This window comes from Sinocyclocheilus rhinocerous, unplaced genomic scaffold, assembly GCF_001515625.1.
Source record: "Sinocyclocheilus rhinocerous isolate Xijiao unplaced genomic scaffold, SAMN03320098_v1.1 scaffold1864, whole genome shotgun sequence".
In the NCBI taxonomy this organism is placed as follows: Eukaryota; Metazoa; Chordata; class Actinopteri; order Cypriniformes; family Cyprinidae; genus Sinocyclocheilus; species Sinocyclocheilus rhinocerous.
The window spans coordinates 39,358-47,760 of record NW_015639085.1 but is presented as its reverse complement, the minus strand read 5'-3'; the positions used below and the strand labels follow the sequence as shown (position 1 = coordinate 47,760).

General features: G+C 41.1%; 1 protein-coding gene across 1 annotated transcript in view; it reads left to right on the top strand.

Annotated features, from left to right (window-relative positions):
- fhit (fragile histidine triad diadenosine triphosphatase) overlaps positions 1 to 8,403 on the top strand; it is a 274,950-nt gene that overhangs the window by 239,385 nt on the left and 27,162 nt on the right. The gene's annotated exons all lie outside the window — the stretch shown is intronic.

Sequence of the window (8,403 nt, the reverse complement as noted above, 5' to 3'; positions counted from 1 at the left end):
GCATAGCTGAGGCTGATGGTCCGCAGAAGCCAACGAGACGGGTTGGGTAGTACTAGCCAGGCACCCAGACACCGTGCAAGCAGTGGGGCAGTGAGGTGGAACACAGGGACCCAACTCGGGCGGCTTGTGAGTGGACCGGCGAGGGGTCTGAGTGTGCGGTGCAATGCTTACCTGGTTCCACACGTTGGCAGAGAGTGCGTGAGTAGGGCCTTTTGTTGACGCTCTTGAACCGCCCGCTGCTGCCGGCTGGCAAAGGAGGAGGATGAGTGAGGTCCGGTGTTATCCCCACGGCCCTTCTCCGGAGGAGGGAGAGGTGCCTTCACCATCCCCCAAAGAGCAGCTTCCTCCCTCTCTGGGTCACCTGTCCCGGGGCCTCTTGCTCTTTCGCTCACCGCCAGGTTTGACATTGCAGAGGACCCAGAGAACTCGCGGTGAACTTCGCCGCTCAGAGCGCGAGGTCAGTAGCGGTTCGGAGCTCTTTCAGAACTTCTGAATCATGACCACCCTCGTGCAGGTCCCTCAGTGCCTTGGCCTGATGAACCTGCAGTAACGCCGTAGCATGTGAGGCAGAGGCAGCTTCTCCACAGGCTGTATAAGCATTTCCGGACAGGCCAGACGAGTACCTACAGACCCGGGAGGGGAGGCACGGTTCTCCCTGCCGGTTGGAGGCGGTATTAGGACACAACTGCATCGCAACCGACCGCTCCACCGGGGGGAACCTTGTATACCCCCTAGCTGCACCATCGTCGAGGGTGGTGAGGGAAGAGGAACCAGCAGGTCGGTTTCCAGCAGTTAAAGGTGCCGTCCATGACCTGGTGAGCTCCTCATGCACCTCCGGGAAGAAAGGCACCGAGGCGGGGCGCTGAGAACCAGCGCGAGCCACCCCAAGAAACCAATCGTCCAACCTTGCCACCGTCCCGGAGGGCGGCAGCGCAGCCGAATCTTCCTCTCCAGAGAGCTCTCCCTCCAATGCAGTTATCGACATCCGGTCATCGGGAGGAGCCCCAAGGGATACCGCTGGTACGCTCTTTGAAGAAGGCCCAGCGCGTTCCTTTGGCGGCTCGGCTGGCTGCGGAGCGCTGGAGGAGTGGTGGGCCCCCGAGGGTTGGTTCCCTGAGGGGTTTGCCACCACTGTAACCCTGTATATATATATATATATATATATATATATATATATATTCCTAACTGAAAGCTGACAGATGGCTACTGAAGTCTTGGAAAATATAGTTCATAAATGTATTTAGAATAGAGATTGGGCAACAAAATGCCATGTTTTTTCTGTCTGGTTAATAGGTTAATTTTATTTTGACAGCCCTCAGATTACAGATTACAGTTACAGCATTTACTTAATTTTCATGTTTCTAAAAATGACTTTATTTGATAAAAGTACTATAATAAGAAATCAACAAGGTACTATATAAAGTATAAATATGCTTCTCTTTTGCCTGGCATGCTGTTTAATTGCCCTGGTTCTTTTTGATAGGTATAATTACTGTTTGTGTGCTTGTGTTTGCATCTGTACAGAGGGTAGACGTAACTGTATGGTGCGAATGGCACATAAAATGTAATGACTACACCAGGCTTTTGAATTAGTCTAAGCTTATATTAAAACATTTAGATGATTGATGCCGTAAAAGTTAGAAGCTTGTGATTGCAGGGATTCTTACTGCAATTAAAAAGCCATTTGTCTGCAATGACTGTTTTTGCAATGAGGACAACATACATACACAACATAAAATGATGGTAGGTATATTGAAGAGCCAGTTTGGTGGGTTGATAAATAGAAGAGCGACATCTACTCTACCTATCTCACCTTCTCTTTTTTATTTCTGAGCATCTTTGAAATTCTGAAAAGATGCTTTGCTAAAAAAGCCCTTTGCCAGCAGTTCTGTCACTCTACCGGGCGGCTGGCGAGTTTTTGGCTTAGGAGGTCTGTAATAAGGCAGACAGGCTGGATTGGTAGCTGTGTGTGAGATCTCTTTGTTCTGACAGTCCTGTAGTTAGGGTGTGAAGCGAATAAAGGCAGTTTGATTCATGTTTCCCCTGCTGGGTTCATCACAGGCTAAAAGACTGTCTGTATTGCTCAGTCATGTCCTGCTTTTGTGTGTGTCCAAAATAGCCTATTAAGTGTCAAAACTTGAGCTGGAAGGAAAAAGGAAAGCAAAAAAGGGAGAAAATAGTCCTGTCTTGCCTTATACACCTTCACCCCCTTTATGTTTAAGCTTCATTGCTATTTTCAAAGGGAAAAAATGAATACACAAGCAAACAAATGCTAGATACGCTATGCCATAAGGACAGAAGAACACCGCATGCAAAGTCAAAGGCCGTGGAGTCCCTCTGTTAATCGTCTCATCAGCGCCGATGGGTCACGCTGCTCTGAAATTATGAGGTGAGGACTTCCTGTGTTCCATCTTGGTCACATTTAGCACTGTATTGACTCACTGACCCGCTCTTCAGCACACATTACTGGATCCTGAGCCCAGAGTCCTACTCTATCAGAGAGGTCACGTACCCTGCGCTAAGCGCTAATTGTTCCATTAAATTTCAGCCTGTTGGCTGCCATGGCTACTGCCATGTTCATTTCCTGCTAGCCGCTTAGCTCCCGAATGTGATTTCGAGGGCTAATTGGGGATTTGCCATCCAACGGTGTTTCCAGTGGTGTCTCCATTTATTTATTTACTTGCCTTCCTCTTTATGTGGTTATCGTTCGATCTCATTACTCAGCTGCTTGGAGCTGTGATTCTTTTGTAGATGTGTCAACGTTTCAGTAGTGTAAGGTTCAAGGGCCAATGTTTGAAAGGACACATTAGCAAAGGACTGTAAACCTGCAAAGACAAAGAGATGAAAGCAGTCAAATAAATGCTATGACTGAGAATAATGCCATTGATCTGATGTTGCCATGCATCTGTGGGAGATCATGAGAAAGCAGTCAAACTACAGTCAAAAAACTACTTTACATGGTGTAGGTGAGAAATTAAATGTGTTATATGAACAGTTCTGACATGAACAATAGCATTTGGACATCAATAAGAAAAATAAAGGACATAAAACTGTAACTGTTGTGTAATTTATATTACCTTGAATTGAGGCATCTGTATATGTGTATATATATATATATATATACTAGGTTCTGTCATTCAGAAACATGGCTTTTCATATCACTGCTATGCTGATGACACTCAACTCTACCTCTCATTCCATCCTGATGATCCGACGATAGCTGCTCGCATCTCAGTTTGTCTAACATACATTTCTTGCTGGATGAAGGACCATCACCTTCAATTCAACCTTGCCAAGACAGAACTACTTGTGGTTCCAGCAAACCCATCGTTTCATCACAATTTCACCGTCCAGTTAGGCGCATCTACCATAACTCCTTCAAAAACAGCCAGAAACCTTGGAGATATGAATGATGATCAGCTTACTGTCTCAGACCACATTGTTAAAACTGTCCGGTCCTGCAGATTTGCTTTATTCAACATCAAGAAGATCAGGCCCTTTCTTTCGGAACATGCTTCACAACTCCTTGTTCAAGCTCTTGTTCTGTCCAGGCTGGACTATTGCAATGCTCTCTTGGCAGATCTTCCAGCCACTTCTATCAAACCTCTACAATTAATCCAGAACGCGGAAGAATATGAGACAAAACTACAGAATGTCACATTTTATTATTGGGTGATTCAACACATAGATGTTTTACCAGCTAAGAAGATCAGCACTTCTAGAGTTTCATCCCCTATCTGGTGTGAGCATAAGTATTGGAACAGTTGCCTCACAGGACTTTGTAAGTGATCAGCTGTGTCCTGATGCATTAATTGTTCAGATATTAAAAGCAGGGAATGTGTCGTATCAGTTATATCAATTGCTTCTGCATTCTAAGTCTTGCATTTGATGACGATACACACAAACCAGGATGAAGACGAGGGAGCTGCAAACCAAGCAATTTGGATGCTAAAAGAAAAGAGGAAGTCAATTAGAGCTATAGCAAAAACAAAAGACATGTAGAAATTAAGAGTTTGAAAACCACTGGCGACATCAGCAACCAACAACGACCTGCTCGGCTGAGAAAAACAACAGCAGTTGATGACAGACAAATCATAAAAGTTGTGAAAATGAACCCTAAAATACGTGTCTGTAAAATCACCAATAACCTCCAGAAAGCTGGGGTGATGCTCTGTCAATCTACTGTCCACAGGAGACTTCCACGCAGAATTACAGAGGCTACACAGCAAGATGCAAACCTCTGATCAGCAAGTTTGCAAAAAAGCACAAATGTGAGCCAGTAGAGATTTGGAGTTTTATGGACAGATGAGACAAAGATTAACCTTTATCTAAGTGATGGGAAAGCAAAAGTGTGGAGAAAAAGGGAACTGCAAATGATCCTAAGGCATACAGCCTCATCTGTAAAGCATGGTGGAGGTTCAGCTATGCATGGGCATGAATGTTGGAATTGGCTTCATTAAAAACAGGGAAACACATTTCAAAGGGTGAGACCAAGAGTCTGGTGATGTCTATGGGTCGCAGACTCACTGCTGTGATTGCACACAAGGGATCTGCAACTAAATTATAGCTTTTAATCTTTTACATATGCCTTAAGTTCAACTGTTCCAATACTTATGCTCACATCAAATAGTGGAATGAACTCTAAAAGTGCTGTCCTTTTTATTTGGTAAAACATGTATGTGTTAAAACAGCTAATAATAAAATGTGACATTCTGCAGTTTTGTCTCATATTCATCTTTTAATCATATTTGCAGATGTCTTGACTACACAGCAAACAAAGCAATTTTGTCATTACTGTCCCAATACTTAAGGAGGGCACTGTATATGCAGTATATCAGTATATCAATATGCATACCCAGGCCATCTGAGAGAATGAGTTTGTGGGTTAATTAATATAAACATGGTTAATCCCTTGTCATTTGAGATATAACTTAAATCTTAAACACAATCAGTTTCAGTCTTAAGTGAACATAAACAGTTAGGAAAGTAACTGAATGCTTGTCAGTGCATTAGATCTGTGCATTCGGTCATAAAGTGACAGCTTAATAAACCTGCTGTTGTCCCTGTCATTTAATGTTAATCAAACAACAAAAGAAAATTAGAAAATCATTAACTGCTCTTGACTGAATAACTTTAGTAACTTTAATAAGAATTCATATATATCCATATGGTAAAAACTATGCAGTGTTTTATTTTTAAATTTGAGTACTTTATTCAGTTTCTGTATAGTAGGCTATTATTATTTTATATCTAACTTGTTTATTTATGTATTTATTTTTTCTATTGTTTGTAATATTCTTCCTTTTTTATTTCTAACTCAACTCTGACTGAATGTATCAGTTGTTGTTGACAGTGAGTTTGGGTCTAGGACCGATACTGACTGTGTTATATTGTATCAACTAAAGCCCTTTTCGTACAGCACTAGTTTTACAGGGGGGGCATTAGAGAAATTTGTGTTTCACAGAAGATCGCATAAACTGTTAAGACTGGCTACAGTAATATCAGCGTCAGGTAAGATTACTCGTCTTCATTTCTGCACTCATTTACATAATGATTTAATTATGCTACATATGTACCTTTATGAAAATTATCGTAGCATGTTTGTTTAATGCCCAGATGTACAAAACAGACCCTCCCATCTCTGTAATAAACACAGAGATGTTATTCTCGTCCGAATCGGTACATGGAATCACAGACGTCGGGTGATAAGACCTGTAACTCAAACATTGTTTAGAAAATTAGTCCCCTCCGAATAGGGCTAAAGTCCCTACATATACCACCAAAATGAGAGTCTGTAAAAATGACCAGACCTCAGCTCATCAATACTGGTTCCTCAAAGAAACAGTAAACATATCATGCCAAACAGCCATCTTGCATGCCATCTTCTTTCCTATTTCTCCTCTTCCTTCATCTTCTTTGTTAAAGCAAATGCTATTTTTCATCCCTAGTGATGCGTACATGTAGCCCACACTGGTGTGAAAGACACCAGTTAATATGGCATCTGATTGCATTCCAGCAAGCTTTACATGAAAGCCGAGGAAACAGATCTTGTGTGCCTTTCACGGAGACTAATTCTGCTCTGATGTGACCATTATGCTGTGAGTGGCCTAATGTACTCATGTAGTGTAGTCCTTCAAACAGTATGACAAATGTATGTCTGGCTGTAAGAATGAATTTGAATGTAAGAGTATATTTGAGTTTTGATTTAAGATATATGTACACATTTTTATGAGTATATAACTTGCCGACACCATGCTGATATACTGTATGAATGTATAAAAAAAAACAAAAAAAAAACGTCTTGAGACCTCATTCTGCATCCATTTACTGCAGTATTCATGTCAGCATGGTTAATATCCCTCCTAAGTTTTTCTTTCAACTCTGAACCTAAATTTCAGTGGCTTACAGAGTTCATAAAATTGTTTTGTGAGAATATCTCACTGTTTGTGGAGAATCAAATGGCTATTGATCTCATGACCCGAGAGAGAGAGAGAGAGAGAGAGAGAGAGAGAAGATGTTTTTCAGTCTTTGCAACTCTACTGTAGAGTCTACTTTAATGAAGTACCAGAGATGCCTGCTGGAGTTATGTTGCATCATTCACCCTATTTTGAGAGCACGCCCCTACTGTTGTCAAAGTAAGTCTACCTAGATACACTATATAGAAAGTATTTGGATACCTGACCATTAGACCAACAATAGACCAACAGGGACATTGTATTCTAAATACAAAGTTATTAAACTGGAGCTTGACCCCCTTTGCAGCTATACCAGTCTCCACTCTTTTGGGAAGGCTTTCCACAAGATTTTGGAGAGTATCTGTGGGAATTTATGCCTGTTCATCTAGTTGAGCAATGGTGTTCAAACTTTTTATTAAGAGCGACCCTTTTTTCTTCTTTTTAAATTGATGCAACATAAATTTCCGCGACCCTGAAACTTTACAGTGTGTACACCATGTTGCTCCTTTTAGCAGCATGAAAAAAACAAAAAAACAACTTTTATTCAGATTCTGAATGGATTAGATATTCAAGAAAGCGTGCACAGAACACTCTTTTTATAATCACTAAAAAGTTGTCACTCATTTCAGTTTATCGCAATCTCACAAAGTTCTTTTATAATCAATGAAGCTCTCTACATTGCACAATGAATGTAAGTAATTTTATTTACATCGTTTATACACTTTGTTATAATGACAGGATTTACAAGCTTCTGTAACTTATCTTTGAACGAAAACTCCAGCGCTTTGAATGGTAAGTGGATTCTAACTTAAACACACCTGATTGGCCATTGCGTTCAAGAAATCAACAGACATGTCTGTGATTAGCCACATTGTTCAACGCTGCAATAACACGTTTTAAATAAGAAACTTTTGAAGTGGGCACAATGCAGTCAGGCAGATGATGTTCTCCTGGCATCCACCAAACCCTGACTTGCCCATCAGACTACCAAACAGAGAAGATCTAATTTGTCATTCCACAGAACAGGTTTCCACTGCTCCAGAGTCCAGTGGCGTCATGCTTTACACACTCCATCCGACGCTTGGTGTTGTACTTGGTGAAGTGAGGTTTGCATGCAGCTACTCGGCCATGGAAACCCTTTCCATCAAGCTCTCGCCATGCAGCTTTTGTACTGATATTAATGCCAGTGGAAGTTTGGAACTCTTCAGCTAATCAAATCAGTAGAGCGTTGGCAATGCTCTAGTTTTACGCACCAGCACTTAATGACCCACCCTGTTCTCTAAATGCTTCCAATTTCCAGTAATCCCACTTACAGTTGACTGTGGAATATCTAGCAGCGATGAAATTTCAACAAACTGACTTGTGACATCCTATGAAAGATATATATATCGTCTGCTCTATTTTGCTTGTGTAGAAGGATGTGGGTTTGTGTGTGGGTTTACATCAGTGTGTGTGCTGTAGATCTCCTGTTATTGGTATTCAGGGCAGGGACAGAAAAATTCAGGGTCCACAGCTTCTTTCTTCATTCATATGTTCAGCCTGTCCCTGTTTTGTCTTCCTGTGGTTATTATAGAGTTTTTTTTCATTTGTCTAGATTAAGTTAGGTGATATTGGCCACTCTGTAATGTTTGTCTTCATCTCTGGAGTGGTAAGAGATTTGTTCTACTCGAATTCTGCAATACCTTTCCATTGTATAACTACAGAAATCACTTTGTCAGTTAAAGGTGAATTTGTTACAAAGGCTCAAACGAATGTTCTGTCTTGTAAATACAACTTAACTGTTGTACAACTTACTGTAAATGCAACTTAAAGGAATATTTCAGATTCCAATACCAAGTTAAGCTAAGCTAAAGATTTACAGTCTTTTCAATGGTACACACTGAATAAAAGGTCCAAGATCACATAATTTTAACTACTCACAACTTTAAAAACTTAAAAAAAAAAAAAA